Source organism: Aquila chrysaetos, chromosome 5 (genome assembly GCF_900496995.4).
Source record: "Aquila chrysaetos chrysaetos chromosome 5, bAquChr1.4, whole genome shotgun sequence".
NCBI lineage: Eukaryota > Metazoa > Chordata > Aves > Accipitriformes > Accipitridae > Aquila > Aquila chrysaetos.
Window position 1 is genome coordinate 35,739,555 of NC_044008.1, and position 19,854 is coordinate 35,759,408.

Sequence of the window (19,854 nt, forward strand, 5' to 3'; positions counted from 1 at the left end):
TTGAAAAGATACATAGCTTTTGAAAGACTGAAATAAAGTAGATTGGCATTGATAATCTCCTCTCTCTTTTTACTCAGCTGATGTCCACTGCAAATAAAAGGTTTTCTTCTTGGGTATTAATAAAATCCACAGTCGGCTGTTTTGTGTTTACATGGACACTGGATTTGTTGTATCAGAGGTAGAGTCTGACTTGATTGAAAATGACTGCCTCACAGAACTAGATATTTGTCTTCCCATCCTCAAACCCGGAGGCACGGAAGTTCCGTCTGGATACAAAAAGTAACTGAAAATGGGAAATAATGCCCCAAAGTAGCAGTTATTTTCCGAGAGAGTCAATCTTTCTAGCAATATTTTTCCCACAAGTAACAGTGTCACTAAATGGTCTTAATTCTGCGTTCCACTCAGGTTTATTACAGCAAGACTTTGTCTTAAAATTAATCAAGTGAAAAGATATTAAGAACTCAGTCTTAAATTCTGCCTTAGCAACCGCAACAGCAGCAACCCGGAGATTCTGTGCAGCTGGCAGAGGGTGGCAAGTGGGCTGTTAACAGAAGTGTATAGTCCCAGGAGCTCAAAAGTGTGACGTCCTTAGTTGCCCTCAAGAATTTGAGATTAACAGGAGTTTGCAGCCAGAGGACTGCTTTAAGTTCTGAAGTTGGTGCAGGGCATCAACAACAAGCACGAAACGCCCCGGAACCGTTTACAACTCCATTTTGTGTATCTGTTAATAACTTATTCCCCGACCTGTGTCCTCAGACTTGGCAATGTGTTTGCTGGTTACCGAAGGGACAGTCACTGAGGGGCCTCCACCATAACCTTCCTCTCACCTTCCTCCGAGTGCGGGGTGGAAATTGCTTGCCTCACGCTTTTTGTACGTTTTCCAGATTACAGTTAAGCATCCACAACACACAACGCCTGAGCGATGCCCTTGCTTCAGCGCTGCAAGGTGCTCAGTTCTGGGGCTCATCTCACTGGCTTACGGCAAGAGGGATCTGTTTTGAACGCAGTCCAGATTCGTCCTCGCTCTGCCCCAAACCATGCCAAGGGATGACCACAAAACATTTAGGCTGGACAGTTTGTGTGGTTCTTTCTCTGGTATTTGTAAGCTTCAGTGTGCATGGATATAATCCACAGGGAAAATGTAAAGTTTTTAATTTGGGAACTTCTCTTTCTGATGGATTTTTGCCAAAAACCTTAAGAACCTCACGTGGAACCAATCAAAAAGCTTTGTGAGTAGATTTTTCCACTTCAGGATGCCTGTCCTTAGAAGGGTTTCTCTGCCAAGCAATTTTCAGTCACTTTATGGAAAAAATACATTCTGGAATAATTTTTTTGACCAGCACATGAGACTGAAAATTCTAAGCAAACACATTCTGGAAGTACCTTTGGGTGGATGAAAGGAGCACAAAAAAGCTTCAAATATAAGGAGACTCAGGAATAACACATTCAGGAGTCTTCCACTCTTGAAAAGCTATTCTCTTTTGATACAGACTTTATGGGAAAGCCCGTATATTTAGAAAGGTGTCCCTTTAAAATAGGGTCACAGTATAAATAAAAAGAAATTAAAATGCAAGATGACTGGAATTTGTTTCACATCTGTCCTATGGATTATTTTAGGATATTTCCAAGCAACTTTCTGGACTTGATTTGTCTCTATTTTCCTACATTTCTAAGCATACAAGAAATCATGTCTAGAAAGTTTTTCAAAGAAAGGTGAAACCTATGAAGTCGAGGTGTAATATCAATGACTACTAATATTTTTATGTTCTCAGAACACATACGGTTTTCCTTGTCACCTTTGTAGCAGCTGAAGAACCACTTCCCCTGTTACAGAATTGCAGGCAATAAGTTCTCAGCATGAGCTTGCTAGCATCCCTGAAGAAAGAGTACCACACAGCTACTCACTTTCTAACACCTCTGGCCTAGAAATAGCTTCATAGTTCAGCAAAACTCAAAGCCACATATTGAATTAAAGGCAACTGTTTCTCTACTCAGCTGCTTATTTCTAAGTGAGGTTTATTACGATAGGAAAGAATAGATATGGACGTTTGTAACAGTGCTAATGCATTAGATGCTAAAGAAATATAATGCTCTGTGGAGGTAAAAATATAAATCAAGCACCAGAGTTTCAGGAACAGTATCTAATCTGTCTGAAAAGTCATCTTGCTCAGTCAGCAAACCTCCTTTTCTACTACGAAAACAAGTATCTGTAAGTCCAGCTGGTTAGCCCTACATTGTATTAATTGGTTAACATCCTACAGCTCTGTGGACCTGCGGAAGATGTGGGGCAAAGGGAAGGTCCATATGGCCTCCTGCTCCCCTGCACATTCCTAGCTGCTGTGTTGAAAGCCAGACAGCTCCTTTTTGTCACCAGTGGATGAAGAGAAGGTCATATGCTGCCAAGCTGGTATAATGTGTTCTTTTCCCACTACATCTTTTCCTCCATTTCACAGGACAAGGCATGCTCTCCTAGCTCCCAGTCTTGAGACAGGATGCAACAAAGGGGAAAGGCTCTGCTTTCCCCGAAACTTGTGAGTAGTGCCTACCCTCAAAGCTCGTGAGCGGGGTCTAGGAGCTGGTCCTTACCTGCCTAGCTCTTCTCTCACTTTTTCCTTTCACACAGGCTTTCCAAATGCACTGTTGTTTCTCCCAAAATGCTCTCTAACTGAAAATATACGTGATTGCTGCTGAGTAGAAATAATCTTACTGCAATATGGTTCTGCTACTGCATGACAGGTTGTGACATATTATGTTGTAGTCGGTCAGTGAAACATTTATGTCACAGTAGTCACTTGCTTCAAGATGGAGAAGTAGATTACTTATGTCTCTGCTACAATATCATCCACATCATCTCTGTTCTGCTATCCTTAAGCCTGTCTGATCCACATCACCAAACAAACAGCTCTCTACACCACTTCATATTTTGCTGTTTCCATCTACCTGAAAGCCACAACTCCCTGTACAAAGCTGAGCAACTTAGAGTGTGTGCGAGGAGTCCTCCCAGGCAGCATATGGACTGATTGATGAGGAGCACTTCAAACCAGCTTCTGACTCTTCATTAGTAAGGCTACAAGCTGAAGGGAGAGAGTGGGGTGGTCTTCTAGTGCCACACGCTGTGATTGCTTCAGCTTTTCCAACCCACGTATGCCTGTACGTGTAGCTGTGAGACAATCGTGAGTTGCCTGTTGGGACACTACAATGAAAAAGACAGTGTCTTCTCAGGACCGGGACATAAGCTGTTCTCCAAAGCCTTCATCTCAGCTCAAAGACAAGAAGGGAGGAAGGAAACAATGAGTGCAATCCACAAAGGACATGGTCAGCTCTGTTTGTTTCTCAGTTATTTTCTGATTTATGAAGTTAGAAGTGTGGCAGTCCCTTCGCTTGAGTTAACAATAGTGTTTCTGAAACTTTTTGTGAACTGATGAAAATCACGATTAGCCTCCTGGCTTCGGTTGCATTACATGACAGTGACTCACTGGTGCAATGCAGTGTTTCTGCCTGCTGTGCTGCAATTCTGAAGGGTGCTTGTTATTTAAAACATGATTTCCATTACATTATAGAAGAGTTGAAACAAACCAACCTCTAAGAAGCTAGTTTATGGCCCTCTACAGTTAACCTTCTAATACAGAGCAAGAATGAACATGCCTATTCCGATGTGCATCCAAACCAAGCATTGGATTTACAACTGAATTTCTGAATACGTATGAGAACGTAGGGTCTTCATGGGGGTCTGCAAATTTCAGTCTTGTCCAACAGCCTGCTTGATTGCAACCTGTTTTAAATGAGTTGGTGATTCTCAGCCAGAGATGTCAGGAGCAGCTTTGAAAATACCAGCCATATGTTTCATTGGGTAAATCCTACCATTAAAATCTACCAGTTGGGTAGGTAGGTAGCAGTTCTGGAAACTGACTTCAGTGAGTTGCAATTTTAAATTAATCCCCAGGAATTTATCTATCTATCTATCTATTTATATTATAAATATAAATAGAAAAAATATGAATACATTTGTAAAAGTTGTTTCATCACATTTGTATACACATAGTATTTAATGTTCAATATCTTGTAAATGTCCCTAAAGACAAAAGAAAGAAAATAATTTGCTTCAGAAAGCAGATACTTCTACAGCTATTTACTTGGTCTCTTTTACATCTAATGAAAATAGGGTTATAAAAAAAGGTCAGACAAGTTTTCACTTAGCACTAAAACAATTTTCTCATCCCAATCAAGTAATTTAAAATCCCAGTACTGAATACAGCTTTTATATCTCTTCACTTTCATTTTCCCTAGTAAGTATGTGTGAAGGTCCATAGGAATCTGCTGTACTGAATATACACTTTCTGTGGAGCTCTCCAGGTAACTTTCAGCTGAATTTCCACTTGATTCATTTCCATTTCAGAATATTAATTATTAAAAAAATGTTTCATATTTCAACTTTTAAAGCTTTCCTGCTCATAGGGAACAATCCTCATTTAATTCAGGCAGTTTCTCTATATTCATAATTAACTGTCTATTTTATATTTCATCTCCTTAAGCTCCTCTGTTAGGAAGATTATTAAAAAAAGAGTATATATGAAAGTGTCAGAAACTTAGTCTGCTTGCACTGATCAGTAAATGAGATCTATCCTTATAATCTGAGTCATCAAGAGAATCTTCTCAGAAGATTAAAGGAATGGCCCTGAAATGTTCTGGTAATCGAAGTCACGTAAAGTCAAAAAGCATACTCACTGCTCTGTTCATGAAATCCATACTTTAACAAAAGAAATGAAAGGCATCCTTGGCCTTCTCAAACTTCAAGACTGCAGCTTAGAATTGAGCTGAGGAGAATAAAAATTTTGGTTTAAGCCTTTAAAGAGTGATGCAAGTAAGAAATCCAGTTGGGGCTCTACATCTTTTAAAATAGTTTGAAAAGGCACGGTCAAGTACAACAAATTGTACCCACTGCAAAAAAAAATCGTATTTAAAGCTCATCAAAGGCCAGGTTAATGTACTAAAGAAGATCTTTCTGCAATGATCTGAGAATTTTCAATTTTATTGCCATCTACAGCTTTCTGACCCTTCAGCATGTCTCTGTTAACCTGATCTTCCAGTGTGCTGCTCATTGCACTGCAGTAAATACCTGTGCAAAGTCAGTAATCGTCCAGTTCTGATTCTTTTATTTCCATGGCATTATGGAAAACATCACCATCATGACTGTCATCTAGCAATAGCTTCCTTGCACCCCACTAGCATATGCTTTTCCATGAAATTTCTTGGCTTATTTCTACTAGATATTTGTATTCAGCACTGTGAGGGAAAAATAAATTGTTGACAGAATGCAAGAAATAGTTTAAAAAATAAGATTACTCTCCCAGAATTAAATGAGATTTGACTGGTATATAAAAGAGCTATGTCACCTGATATTTGACCTTTTGAGGAGCCCACCATGTAAGTCATACATCATCTAGAGCATTCCAGGCCTGGTACTAAGAGCTGTGAATTTGTTACAAATAATTTGGGGAAAAATGAGAGGATTTGATGTGTCACATGTCTAAACTGTGAAACTGATTGAATATATACAAAAAAGTGAAAGCATGTGTTAAGCAAAAGTAGATCCAAGTAAAACTGTATCCATAACACTTGATTAAATAATGTTTTTTGAGAACCTAGATCCTTGTCTGATGTAAATCATCACTATTACTATAATTTTGCACAGCACAAGGATAACATTTCTTTTTTTAAATTAGTTTTTTCCTATGTAATAATTACACTCAACTAACAAGAAGAAGAGCAAAGGTTACACCACAGGTTTTATGAAGTTTGAAGAAGTCACAGTAGAAAGCATTCCAAGAAAATAAATGGAGCTCTTTGTGTGTCCATGAGCTCAATAACTAAATCCAACATTTTCACTAGAAATGCATTTGCTACATGATAGATCTGATTTTGTACCCCTGCTCACAATAAACCTAATGGTTATTTATGCTTGTATTGTGCTATTGAACTAGTTTTACACTATTTAAAAATAACTCTTTACTAGTATACTGCTTGTATTTGACACCTCAGCCATTTGACACATCAAGTTACTTTTCCCTTTCTTGTCATTAATTCTAGAGGGGGATTTCTGCTGTCCTCAGATCTCTAAGTAAGGTGAGATTAAGTACTTTTTAGAGATGCCTGTCTCTTCCTTCATGCGACTCCATGTGACTATGGAATACCTCTCCCTCTCCCTCTCCCTTTCTCTCTCCCTCTCCCTCACTTCTTTTCTCCCTGTAAAATCTAATTTTTCTTCATAGTCTTCAGGTTTCACTGAAAAAAATACAAAAAAATTGTTTTCATCCATCTTTAACAACAAAACAACAAAACCCCTACCAAAGTGAAAAATCCTATAAAACCTATTCTTTTAGCAAGCAGTAAAATCCAGTATTATCATAAACCCAGTTTACCCCTGGGATAGAACTACATCAGGCTGAGGTTCATAAATTTGTTTTTCACAGAACCCTGATCCTCATGGTGTTTTGCACAGACCAGTCTTCCTGAACTGTTTTTACTCTCGTCAGGAATGGTCTAATGGATTTTGGAGTACAGTGATCACCACGTGATAGCAAAAGTCTGGTCTAGGAGTCTTTTTCCCTATAACATTAGGGGTAAGAAGAGGAAATGATGTAATAACCTTCACATTGCTTCTGTATCTTTTGAGGATCATCATGTTTCAACTCTTAGTTTTTTCTTGGCCTTAACTAGATGCAATATTAATATTCACCAGGCTGAGAGAAGTTCTGATATGATATGCTGACTTATTCCTGTTGAAATATTAAACTGAAGTTCTACTATTTTTTTGCAAGTTTACTATTCCCCATAACTTTAAAAGGGAAAGGGATGGCTGTAGATTCCTTACCTTATTACAAATAATTCTAAATTCAAGACAAGACATAAATAGGACTACTGAAAAGTAATGACTACTACACATGCTTCTGTATTTTCACATTAATTAAAGTACATAGCTTTATACATAACAAAATATTGAAAGTAAACCAACAGAAATTAAAAACTTTCTAAAAAATAAATCAAGCTAGAATTTATTCATCGCTTTTATGTAGTAAGAGAAAAATATGTACATTTTCTGACAGTGTTGCTGGCCACATCTTAAATAAACAATACACAGTTTACAGAGAAAATTTCTGTTGATGAAACCAATTAAAGCAATCACAGTTAGGAACATTTAGACCTGCACTTTGAGCTGACGCTCCACCGACTATGTCTTTGTCCTCTTTATTTTCTTTAAACTCAGCAACAGAAGATACAGCTGGACAGTCAGCCCACACATTCCAGCTATGCTGGGAACGCTAATCAGATTCCTCACATTTTTAAAAACTAAAGTAGCTGTAATTGAGCTAATGCATTGATAATCTAGAGACAAAGCCATTAGCACAGCTGTCCAAGGGTCAACAAATGAGAACTGCTGCATCCTGTGTGTTTGGAGACTAATCTGCCTAATTGGCTCATGGAGTCTCACTTCAAAGATGTACTTTTTAGTGATAAAAGACACGTAATTACTAAGTGTGAGATTGGGTCAGCCTTGGCGAGGAACAGAAAGAAAACCAAAACTGCTTGGCACCATATCTAGTCTCTTTGTCACTAAAGAAATGACTGAAATCTCTATGACTCTTTCAATCTTTTCCAATTTGTAAATATTCTTCCTTCTCTCCAAGTCATGTTGCTGTGCTTGCCTATCTCTTTTTTTTTTCCTTTATTTTTGGACCTCATCTCCCCAAATCCACAACATGTGCTGTTCTTTACAATAATATCTCAGAGATGAAAGGTAAACAATGGTTTCCTCCTGATCATCAGTAAGAATAAGATTCTGCTGAACCAAAGTCAGTAATCAAAAAATCTAAAATAATACAGGAATCAACTCATATAGATGTCTTCAAATCAGAATCAGACTTAAGATCTTTAATTTTCTAGTAACTAATTTTCTTCTCAGTTTATTCTTATGCATCTTCTACTAAAGATTTCTTTCCAGATCTCCTATCCCACTGAAATTATTTTCTCAGCAGTCAGTGGTGTTTTATAGGGTGTGGAGGTACTGGGTTTCTTTTTTGTTTGTTTGTTTGTTTGTTTGTTTGTTCTTCTTTTCCTTGAGCTAGGAAAATAAAATGGATAAAAGGTAACTATCAGAATTTTGGTGGAAACAAAGTATGCTATCATGAAGCAAAATGGCATATTTCTCTACCTCAGAGATACAGGCTATGCCTTGTGGAAGCACCATTCTTGGGCAGTAGAGCATGCATACAGGATGAGCTAATGCTCACAGCAGGAAGACTGAAGTGCTGGCTGATTTGTTGAACTTACTTACATTTATTTAATAACAGGTGCTTAAATTTGTCCATTATTTCATTTGAGAAGAATAACATACCTAGGCCAGATTAAAACATCACTTTGAATGGGACATCATAAGAGCCAAATCACAGAATTCACTTAAGCCATTTTTACGTATTCAAAGGGAAAAAAAAGCTTTCCTTTTTCATTTGTTCCTAATTCTTTCTCACTTGTCACTTACAGATGTAAATGACTGCAGATTGGGCAAGAGTTGAGGGTTTGGGGAAGATAGTGCAAGGATAACTCCCGTCTGTGTACTGTGCTCGTATCCCTACATTAATAGCTGAAAATCCCTTTCCCATCACTGGCCTTTGAGTCACCCCTCATAATTTATCTAATTCAACCCCCAAAATAAGTCATAAATTAATCCTTACACTTCTTAAGGGAATATGTGCTTACAAAATACAACTTACTGTCCTTTTGTAATAATCAGAAAGAAGTATATCTGAAATTATTGCGGAATAACGTGTGAATGTACTACACTGCTTATTTAAAAAGAGGTGAGTCTTCCTAAATAACCCCTTTGGAGATGACCTTTGTTTTTGATTAGTATGAATAATGGAATGCTATCTTGGATGCGGTTCTCAACCAAATCCTCAGGAACATCCACTACACAAAAATACTTTTAGTAGAAAATCCCTTTTATTAGCTAATTAATGAATAAGGGAACAACAAACTCAGATGTGATGAGGTTACTTCTTTAATTTTAGTGAACTATACATACACAAAAATGGCTATTGCTTTGTGCTTCACCTTCTCTCACCTATTTGCTTAATTTTAAGTCTATAACTTTATTTGAAGATATTTTTTCTTTTTACCTCTTTTGTAGAGTTTTCCACTGATTTATTATATTATTATTATTATTATTATTATTATTATTATTATTATTATTATTATTATTATTATTATTATTATTATTATTGACTCTAATCAGCCTCTGATATAAAGGAATCTGAAAGCTTTTGCCTTTAATTGTTAGTAAGAGCAGATACACTTACAGGATAAATCATGGCATACAGGTAAATATATAAGCCAGAAGTGAAAAGTTTATTATCAAAATTTCTATAAACTAAAAAAAAAAGCAAATACTGAAAAAAAATAAGTCCTAGCTAGAAAAGCTACAGAGAATATGTGTTCTTATCTGACACTTCAAGCAATGGGCAAATGTAAATAGAGGAAAAAAAGGATGTTAATATTTTTAGGAGCATTCTTTTATGTCCCAGGGGGGTTCCATGCAGACTGTCAAATATAAGATCTTGATTTACTTTGGGAAATGCAGTATCACCAGTTGCATTTGATGGGGTTGAGAAAATCACTCTCAAGACAGGACAAGAATATTACATTTGCAAACTGTATTTCTTCTTTTAACCAGTCTAAGAAAACTGCGTGTAAAGGGTAAAGCGCAGATACTCCTGTATTTGTTGGCCAACTTAATTTGTCGAATGCTAAAGAGATCTCAAATCTGTTTAAAAAGAGGGTCCTATATGAGACACCTTTACAGGTTCACATGTACTTGGAATTTTCTCAGTTTGGAAGAGTGGAAGAAGAATGGAGGTTTCGTGCCACCATTCTCCAGGTGCTTCTGCAGACCCTGCCTGTGTTCCCCACAGCCTGATCTCCTGGGGTGCTGAAAGGCTCATCCTCACAGCCACGAAGGAGCACGGAGGTGTGATGGCAGGGGGACCCCCATGCCCCCGTCAGAGATAGGAGACCCCACTCCAGCCCCAGGGCTGTCCCGGGGCAGCCCCAGCCCCACGGACCAGGGGACACCCGGCCCCAGGAGTCAGCGAGGAGCTCTCTGGGTCGCCCCACAGACGGGGGGCATCGCCCGGGGTGCAGGGTTCCCCGTGGGCCGCAGGGAAGAGCGCTCGGGGACTGCGCGGGACTTACTGTAGGATGTCTGGGGGAGGCAACGAAGGTGGGGAAAGGGCCGGAACACGCCGGTTTGGGGAGGAGCAAGCGTGGGAAGGCAGCGGGAGAAGGGGAGAAGAGGAGCCGGTCCTGTGCAAACAGGTGCTGGGACGGACGCCCGTCTGTCCGCGCCTGCGCCCGAGCAGCTCGGTCTGTCCCAGCTTCTCACCAGACCCCACGTCGAGCGATTTTCCTGGGTGGGGGGCTCTCTGGGCTGCTTCCCTCTTTGGGTACCAGTGTCAGGGGTGGACTGCTAGTGGGATGCCTGTGGTGCCAGCACCTGGAGAGACTGGGGGGGAGCCATGCATGTTGTGTGAGGGTGCGTGTGTCAGGGTGTGTATGGCAGCTGGAAATCAGAGTGACCACCAGTCTAGGCTGGATACTGGAAAGACAAGGGGTCTGTGCCATGGCTACTGGACCAACCGTGAGGTCCAAGCCAGCTCCTGGAGAGTCCGTGGGGTCTGGGGTTTGAGTGAGAGACCTGTGTGTGTGTGTGTGTGCATGCACGTGTGCCGGAGGCAGTGCGGGAGGCAACCGGGGAGAGTGGGGATGCAGGCCCAGCTACTGGACAAATACTGGACAGATACTGAGCATCTGAGCCCATTTCTGGAGGATGCACGGGGGGGGGGGGGGGGGGGGGGTGCATGCGTGTGTCTGCACCGGCAGCTGTAGTAGGACCATGGCCCTGGGAGCTCATCTGTCCCCAGCATCTGTGCCCGTCACTGGGCAGATTGGGTGTCTGAGCCCAGGGGCTGGAGGGGTCCATTTTGTATAACATCAATGTATTTCACACTGGTGGACCTTAATCTTGATCAGCCAGAGAGGGGAGCAGGGTGAGGCCATTGGTGCTGTCTGCGTTCACATGAAGGCTGAGTGTGTCTGTGCTGATCTATGTGGTTGGCCACTTGTGTATGTATGCATGTTATATACATGTGTTTGTGTGCCTGTGCCTCTTGAGAGTATACTCTTAGCTTTGCTACCTGTTGGATGTGCAGGCATGGAGCTGTGGCGGCCTCTTCTCTATCAGGCTACTGGATTTGGCAACCCCCTAACATTGCACGCTTCCAGTCTGCTCCAACACTGCTCCCAGTCTGACTGATCAGTGACTTGACTTGCACATTCTTGGCTTCAGCAAAATATCTTTTAATCAGTGATGGAAATCAGGAGTCTCTTTTAAGGGATATATTCTTAGATATGTCTTCTGTTTCTGAGAAGCTTTTATGACAATTTTTCAGTTACTCCTTAGGAATGAATTCACCATTAATAAAAACAATAGATGTGTACAAGCTTTCCCTGTGCAAAGCACGTGTCTCCCACCTTCTCCTCACTAGATGCTCCATGTAGATGAAAATGCAATTTCAGTAAATGTCACAGAAGGAAAGTCAAGATCATATCCTCTTACATCCCTCACATACAGAAGAAAGAGGTTATTGGTAATGTAACAATAAATGAAACTGGTCATAAGCAGGTTCTTAGTCTAGAAATAATAGTTATGTAGCCATACTGGGTATCTGTAGTTTTGTGATATACATGAATTCATCATGTGTCCACGCTCGCTACTTAGGAAAGATAGAGAAAAGTATAAATTAACCTGATCATGCAATAGTGAGACTCTCAGAGGCATTCCAGAGTACAGGTGCAGTTTGTCCTGACAGTAGTAAGAGCTGTTAGCACTGGGGATGGTGTGACTCAGCCAATTTCTAAAGACGTGTTTGCTTGTTTTTCCACTTGGAGAGAATATTAGTAGGTTCCACCATGTGAATGGAACCTCATTTAGTGCTATGGAGCATCTGCAGACTCTTCTGACTTGCATTTGTAAAATTCAGTGTTATTACAAAAGAAATATCTTTCCTTTAGTAGATGCTAAATATTTATTTACGTGTCCTTTGGACATATTACTCTGGACTGTGATCCTGTCAGATCTTATAAATGATGTGTGGAAGGAAGGAAAGGCGAAGGCATTCAATCTGGATTGGAGACCCTCAAGGAAAATATCCATAATGCAGGAATTAGTAGTGGCGGTTATTAAATAACAGTTTTCCTTTGCGTCAGAACATGAAATAATCTCTACTTGGTGGTGGATTAAATGGAAAAGAAAAATCTTTTTCTTGAAATAGTAAGGGATAATAACTTGAGTAACCTATCAGTTAAGGTAGTACCAATTTTTTGTTCTGCATTGTTTGTCCCTTACATTTAAGCAGAGCTGGTTCCATATTAGAAGATAGTCCTGCAAATATCTTCTTAGACTAGATTGAGGTAAATGCTTAGGTGCCTTTAGGTTAAACAGGGCAGCTATTATGCCTTTAAACTACTCCTCCTTTTCAGAGTTTATCATCAGACTCGAGGTACTGAGCAGTACTCAGTGCTGTACCTCAAGTATAAAATCTACTGCTTAGAAACTGGAACCTGAAATTAATTCTGAGGATTGTTAATCAGAGTTTAGCTGAATTAATTGTTTTTCCTATGGCAGTGGTACAAGAAGCTTGCCTTTTTTTTATACTGTTATCTAAAGGATTATATAAGGAGAGTGATACCTTGGTTCAGTGTTCCAAGGGAAACTGGGATTCAAAGCTCTGCTTCCTAGGAAAGCTCCTTAACTTCCAGCAGAAGGACTGTCTGGGGACTGAGAATGTTTTATCTCTCTCCTGTGTAATTCTTGTGATGCTGAATCCTTGTCCTGAAGACAGAAGATGAGAAAAAAAGAATGTGATTCCATAGTTCTCTATTAAGCATTCCCTACCAAAGAGAGTCTTGGATTTTGGTCAGCCAGTATTTTTGTTGTTGTTGTTTCATTCAATAGCAATGTAATGCAAATTACAGGTGTGCTTGAGGGGCTTCTGTCTAGTAGCACTGAAGACAGTTATTAGCCTATGCATCAAACTGCAGTTTTTCACACTATTTCCAGAGGAGGAGGCTATCCAGCTTACTAAAGATTTTGTAGGAAATGAGAGGGAGAAATACAATTTAGAACTCTCTATTTCAAGTAGGGAAGTAAATGCATACTTACTATTTTGAGGCTGTAATCACTAGGCTGTGTAGGGTAGGTAGTAGTGAGAACCTGTGCCCTCCATTCACAAATGCTTCAGTGTTATTAGACACGTGGAAAAGTTGTCTGTAGATCAACTTAAGTGACCTTTGAGTTATTCCTGTAGTCTTTAGAATTCAGTGATGCTTAGACTAAAGTCAAGTCCAAACCTGTGGGTGCAAGCACCATAGCCGGATGTGCAGAAGTCAGGGGAACTCCCAGATCAAAAAGCATCCACAAAAACACCTTTACATGTAAACAGCTACTGTATACAGTTTCATTTCAGGGGTAATTTTGGACTTTGGTAAGTCATCTAACTAATCTTGTTGTTCCTTTTCTATAAATATTAATATTATGTACATGTCAAGTAGACACCCTGCTATAACCACAGGATCATCCTTTCTTTTTTCTTTTCTTTTTTTTAGATAACGACCTGGGATTTCATGCATGAATTGCAATTCACCTGCTTGAAAGTTACACTTCAAAGCTGAAAGCAAAACAAAAAAAATCCTGGAATTTTCATCTTAGTAATTATGGTTTTCAATAATTCAGAAAATTGTGGTAAATATTCCTTTACTACTGTTTGTAGATTGCAGGTTATTGTTAATGCCTTCTAACAGTTGTTTTCTTTTATTTTGAAAGATTTATATAGAATTCATCCTGCATTTTTTCATCAACTTAATTTGACATCACAAATTGTAAGGTGTAGATAGTCAAGATCAGTGCTGAAAATTAAATCCGTCATTTTTTTGTTAATTTGACAGGCTTCTGAAACAGTGTGGGTATTCATAATTATTATTAGGCCAAAGCATATAATTTCTTTTTGTGAGCAGATTTATTTTCATTGGACCTTAGACCCTAGCACTTTTAATCAGAATATATTTCAAGATACAGCTTTGTAGGTTACTAAGCAGGAAAAAAAAATAGGTTTCTAACTGGCAAAAAATAGCTCCTCATAAAAGCAACAGCAGCACAACAGACCTTAAACTGAAATAAATTATTAAGCAGTTACCTTCTCAATTTTTGTCATTGCTGATAGAAATCTAATCTGATTTTTTTATCAAGGTAATCCATAATTTGAATAAACCTTGGAAAAGACATCTAATTGTTTTTACTAACTACATGAATTTTAAATATTAAATGTTCATCAACAGATTCAAACATCATAAATTGATGTAGAATATACAGTTGGAGTGGGTGGAAATCAGTGTAGCATGCAGATAAATTCAGGAAAGAACTGATAACTACTGTACATGCTATGCTGATAAAAACAATTAATCAATTGTAAATTGATATGCAATTATTGTAGAAATTGAATGTAATAGGAAAAGAAAAAGTCCCACCTATATTTTCACATTCATATAGAGAAATGCAAGAACTCACCACCTATGTCCCTCCCTGTCCAGTAGACCACGTAGCCATGCGTAAATATTTGTAGGGCCACCACAACCAACAGGGCTTTTGAAAGAAGCTTTGTTTAATGGAAGACTAAAAAATATAAAAAAGGGTTATATGCACTTCTTGCATATAAAGTCAAAAAGTCATTCTTAAGAAAAGTGGATATTAGTCACAAACATTCCTTGTTGGTAAGCACCTCAAGGAAAAACAGAACTACTTTGAGCAAGCAAAAACTGTTAGAGAAAGTAAATACATCTCCTGTCAGTTAGACTCACGGACTTCCTTGTAAAATTGATTCCAAGTGTACGACATGTAAATCAACAACTTGGTAATGCAGTTAACAGCCATTCAGCCTCTAGCAAGTTACGCTGCAGTCACCACTGATTTCCCACTTCTTCCTGAAAAAGATTCCATTTTCACACCTGCCACCACCACGTTCTTCCCTGGAAAATGAAGTAATATTTTGCTTTCAAAGTATCCCCACGGTCCTGACTGAAATCATGGGAGCACTTAAAATCATCTGCTGAAACAACAGATGTTTCTGCATGTAATCTTGCTAAACAATTTTTGTGAACATATCCAACCATTATTCAAGTACCTTAAGACAGAGATTACACAGAAAAAAAGAGAAAAATAAAATGTCTCAAATATTAGCAAATAACAGAGACTTAATTTCCTCTCCTCCAGTGACATGAAGACACCGCAATGACTAAACCGTACATCTAAAGCCTATAGCTGATACAAAAAAACCAAAAGAAATTACTGTATTTTCTTTTTACAAAAGGTCGTTATTCTGACTTTCTGTCCTCTCATCATAGCATCAGGCAGATAATGCAATACAAATTTAAATGCAAAATGATCCAATCACTTTCCCAATACAGTTCCTATATCTGCCAGAGTAAATCCAAGGTACATTAAATGACTGAAGTTTCTCTGTGTTTCAACCAGTCAAAAGGGATCAGTTACAATAGGTTGGCTGGGTTTTAATGATTCGGAATGCATTAACATCTTTTATATTGCTGATTTTCTTATGTTTCTCTGTGAAAATGAATGGTATTACGGGTAATTTCACAGGAGAAACATACAGAAACACAAGAACAGCTGCCATAGTCAGACCACACGTGCATATTTCCCAATATTCTTTCTGACCATTGTCAAATGTATATTTTCAGCTAGCTTTTCCAGTATATGAGTCAGATTTATTGAACTATAATTTCTGAGAAGCCCCCGAACGCTTTTATAATTAACATCACTTTTTATTGACTGCCATTCTTTCATACTGAAGCCAACTTAATGAGCTGAGTATACACACGACTAGCTACAAAATGACTGTTAGCAGTTTGACAATGAATTTTTTTGGCTTTTTGTGGCAAAAAATCTGGTCGTAGTGATTGCTACTATTAATGTTACTGATTTCTTTTAAAACATATTACAATTTGAAACAGATCCCCCACTCACCACATAAAAATATATTCCATGAAGGCTTTATTCTTATTTTCCCCGAACAGTCTTTGTTTTCCTGAGTACTATATCTTGATCATCTATTAGCTCTTCAGTCTCTGTTGTAAGACTCTTTTAATGTCTCTCAAAACATTTTTACTTGCTTTCGATGTTGTTACTAAATTGTTCATAAATAGCCTTTTAGATTCATTTATTATGGTTTTTCATTTAACTTTTTATAACCTGTGTACTTTTGTAGTTCTAGACAGAAATTCCAGTCTTTGTAGGCAGTCATTTTAGTTTTAGGATCCTCATTTACACTTCTTTTTACACATGCTGCCTTTATTCATGGTCTTGTTAAAGATGGTTTAGATTATTTTTGGAGGGTTTGGTGTCATTAAACAGTCTCAGTGTTGCATGCAAACACTTTACTTGTTTTGATGCTCCTTTAAAACTCTTCCTCATTTTCCCATAATTAATTTCTTAGGAGTTAATCAATAATAGAGTGGATATTTTAGTTTGCTTTTCATTTTTATGCAGCTAACTGTATTTTGTAAATTGTGTTCACTAAATGGTTATAAACCAGTTTTCAACCAGTTTCAGTGTATAGATTTGGGCTTTGTGATAAATTGCTTCAAGCAACAGTCTAAAATTTTATTGTTGAACTAAATGTTATGTTATTTATCCATATGAATAACTAGATCTTCCAATTATTATGAGGAATTTTGTACTTTAAGCTTGCCAGATGCACATTCACTTGGCTAATACTTAATATTACATTTCCTACTTATCTTTGGAAATGTACTCCATGCTAGGTTTTAATACAAATATAATGCTTCATTATATTTGAGTAAGCTGTCTAAGCGGCAGCACTGCCTCTCCACTACTAGGTCTGTTCTGTTATTCCTATGCATTTTGTGCAGTGGCAGTATGGTATTTTGCCATTTGTGTTACCGCCGTTCGAACAGGTTATGGTCAATATACCCTGCTTAAAGTGACTTCATTGCCTGAGCCTGTTCTTTGATTATTAAAAGTTACAAAGTTCAGTCTTTAAATATTTCTTTTTCTTTTCTGTTTGCTTGCTTTTCTTTTAGGAAAAAGAGATTTTATGCTGCCATTCCCCAGGTCTCAGGGTCATATAATAATTCAGATTGAAAGGTCGGTAGTCCAATCTCGGGCTCAAAGCAGGGTCGGTGTCTGGACCCTGAGGGCACCCACAGCCCTGATCCCCCCTGCCCAGTCCCTGGGGCTCCTTCCCACCCTGCCCATGTCCCACTCAGGTTGTGAAAACTTCAAAGGCTGGAGACCTCACCGCCCGTTCGGACCACCGGCTCTATTGCCTGCCTGTCCTCACGGTGAAAAATGTTTTCCTGGATCCAGTCCCAAGCTCTCTTGTTTCAACTTGCGCTCATTGCCCGTCATTCTCCTGCCATGCACCGCCGTGAAGACCTCAGCTCTGTCGTCTTCATCATCTCCTTATAGGCTGTAAGGGACAGAGGGTCCCGTCTCTGACGGGGGCATTGGGTTCCCCCCACCATCACACCTCTGTGCTCCTTTGGGGCCGTGGGGATCAGCCTTGCAGGGGCTGATGGATCCTGTGGGGCACTTGGAGGGACTGGGCAGGGGGGGACTGGGGTTGCCCCAACTGTGGAGTTCCACTGCGCTCCCTTGGGTGTGTCTTGGGGGGCTTTTGTCACGTCACCTGATGGGGAACGCTTCGTGGTAAGGATGGGCAGCGTTAGACGCACGCACTTCTCAGTACAGAACTGTGGGTGTGATAGTATTGTCACAAATCTGTGACAGGAAAAATCCCATCCAGGTCAAAACCACTTTCCCGTTCTCACATAGAGCTATGGAAGTCAAACTTTCTTTAGTTAGTTTGCCAGCGGTTGACAGATGCAACAGTGCTCTAATTCCATTGATTTACATATTTTTACTATAAAAATCTCCATTTTTCCAGGCAGAAATATATTCTTCAAATGCAGACATGTGCAATGCCAAGGACTAATGACCCTGTCAGTCAATACATCTTATTTAATCTCCGAAAGCCTTTGTTCACATGCTGTCTTGGTTTACAAATGAAAATGAGAGAGATTAGTGTTTCCAACTGAATCATTCCTCACAGCTACATCAAAAGACCCTGAGAAGACATTTGTGACTGTTAGCCTTTCACTGTGTGTCCCAAAGATGAATGGCACCCCAGTTCCCGAGGCGGACTCCTGTGGTTACCTTCAGCAGTGCTTGCACTCTGTGGCAATGTGCATTGCCAAACTTGTTGAAATTCAATTTTATTTCCAGGAATATTAAATCCACTGACATTATAAGTTATAATAGTAAAATGGTACGACTTTTTCTTTTTTTTTTTCTGCAGCCTTACTTCATTAAAAACTAATAGTTTCTTGATTCAATGTGATGAAATGTGGCTTAATGCCTTGTTGTGGAATTTTAAGAGATACAGACTACGCCAAAGGTAAAAGTTCCTGAGAGTCGTGGCACTGAAGTCGAATAAGCAAAGTTATTTTATTGACAAATGGTAGCTTGACATGTCTGTAAAATTTATAGGATTGGAAACCTCCGAGGAGTTGGAGAAGGAAATTGCATTTGATATAATGGGAAACATTTGCGATTTTTTAATGCAAGGCAATGTATTCTACATGCTTGCTATCAAGAAACTTTTTCAATCTCCTCCTGCCTTTGGGATGACTCTTCTGATGACTTTTAAAATGAGAGAAGAAGGCTTCTATTGGGGACACTGGAAATACTTGTATGCTTGTGATGGAAATCTGCTGCCTGTTATGAAGTTTTACTGGGAAGTTCATTAGAAAGTTTCCTTATGTATAATGTTTTACACAATTACAGAAAACAATTTGATTTTGATCAAATCACATTTATATGTGATAGTGTCACCAATAGGTAAGTATGAAAAAATAAGAATGAAAATTATGTATTTGTAACAGATTTTTCCCTCCCAAGGATTCTGTGGGTTTATTTATTTATTTATTTATTTAATACACTGTGCCTTGGAGTGGAGTGAAATGAGTACATTTTGCTACGGAGTCCTCTTGCATGTAGATCAAATGTTTTGTGGGCCCATAGAGATATAACCTTTGACTGCCGTATTTATGACTTTAAATTGCTCCTGAAAACGAATTATGAATGCAAAACTCAGATTTACCTTTGGGTGTTGATAATATTTTTTTTTTGAAAAAGATGTACATGTTTGCATAATAAATGCATTTTATTTTTTTCTCTATATTTGAAATATTTCTTTACTATGAAATAATGAAACCCATATGTGATTCTGCTAACCTTTGTAAGAGGCTCACTGAATCTGAACATAAAAATGCAGATAATACTCCATTTAGATTATATCTGAGTGTTGATAGTTATGGTCATTTTTTCTAAGCACTTCCAGATGAAAATGTAGAAGAGAAAAAGAAAGATAAAAGAAGATGGGGTCATAAAGTTTCCTTGTTCATTTCCATAGGAAGTTGTAATACTGGTATCTATCCATGAATTGAGGCAGAGTAAGGCTAAAACTCATCATTAATCACACGTTCAATTGCTAATGAATCTCTCTGGAAACTTTGCATCCAGAGAACATCTACTACACCGAAAAATGGTTTCCAAAGGTAAGAATGACAGGTCCTGTTCATGCAATATACTGTACTGAAGTTGGTTTCTCATTTTAAATCTTACCCAGGGGCAGAGCTAGTGCAACTAAG

General features: G+C 38.7%; 1 long non-coding RNA gene across 1 annotated transcript in view; it reads right to left on the reverse strand.

The window, feature by feature from the left end:
* LOC115341629 overlaps nucleotides 1-12,859 on the reverse strand; it is a 42,410-nt gene extending 29,551 nt beyond the window's left edge. Inside the window, exon 1 of the long non-coding RNA XR_003923468.1 lies at nucleotides 12,801-12,859. This is a non-coding gene — a long non-coding RNA (uncharacterized LOC115341629). The remainder of the gene's footprint in view (nucleotides 1-12,800) is intronic.
* Between the last annotated feature and the right edge of the window lie 6,995 nt (nucleotides 12,860-19,854).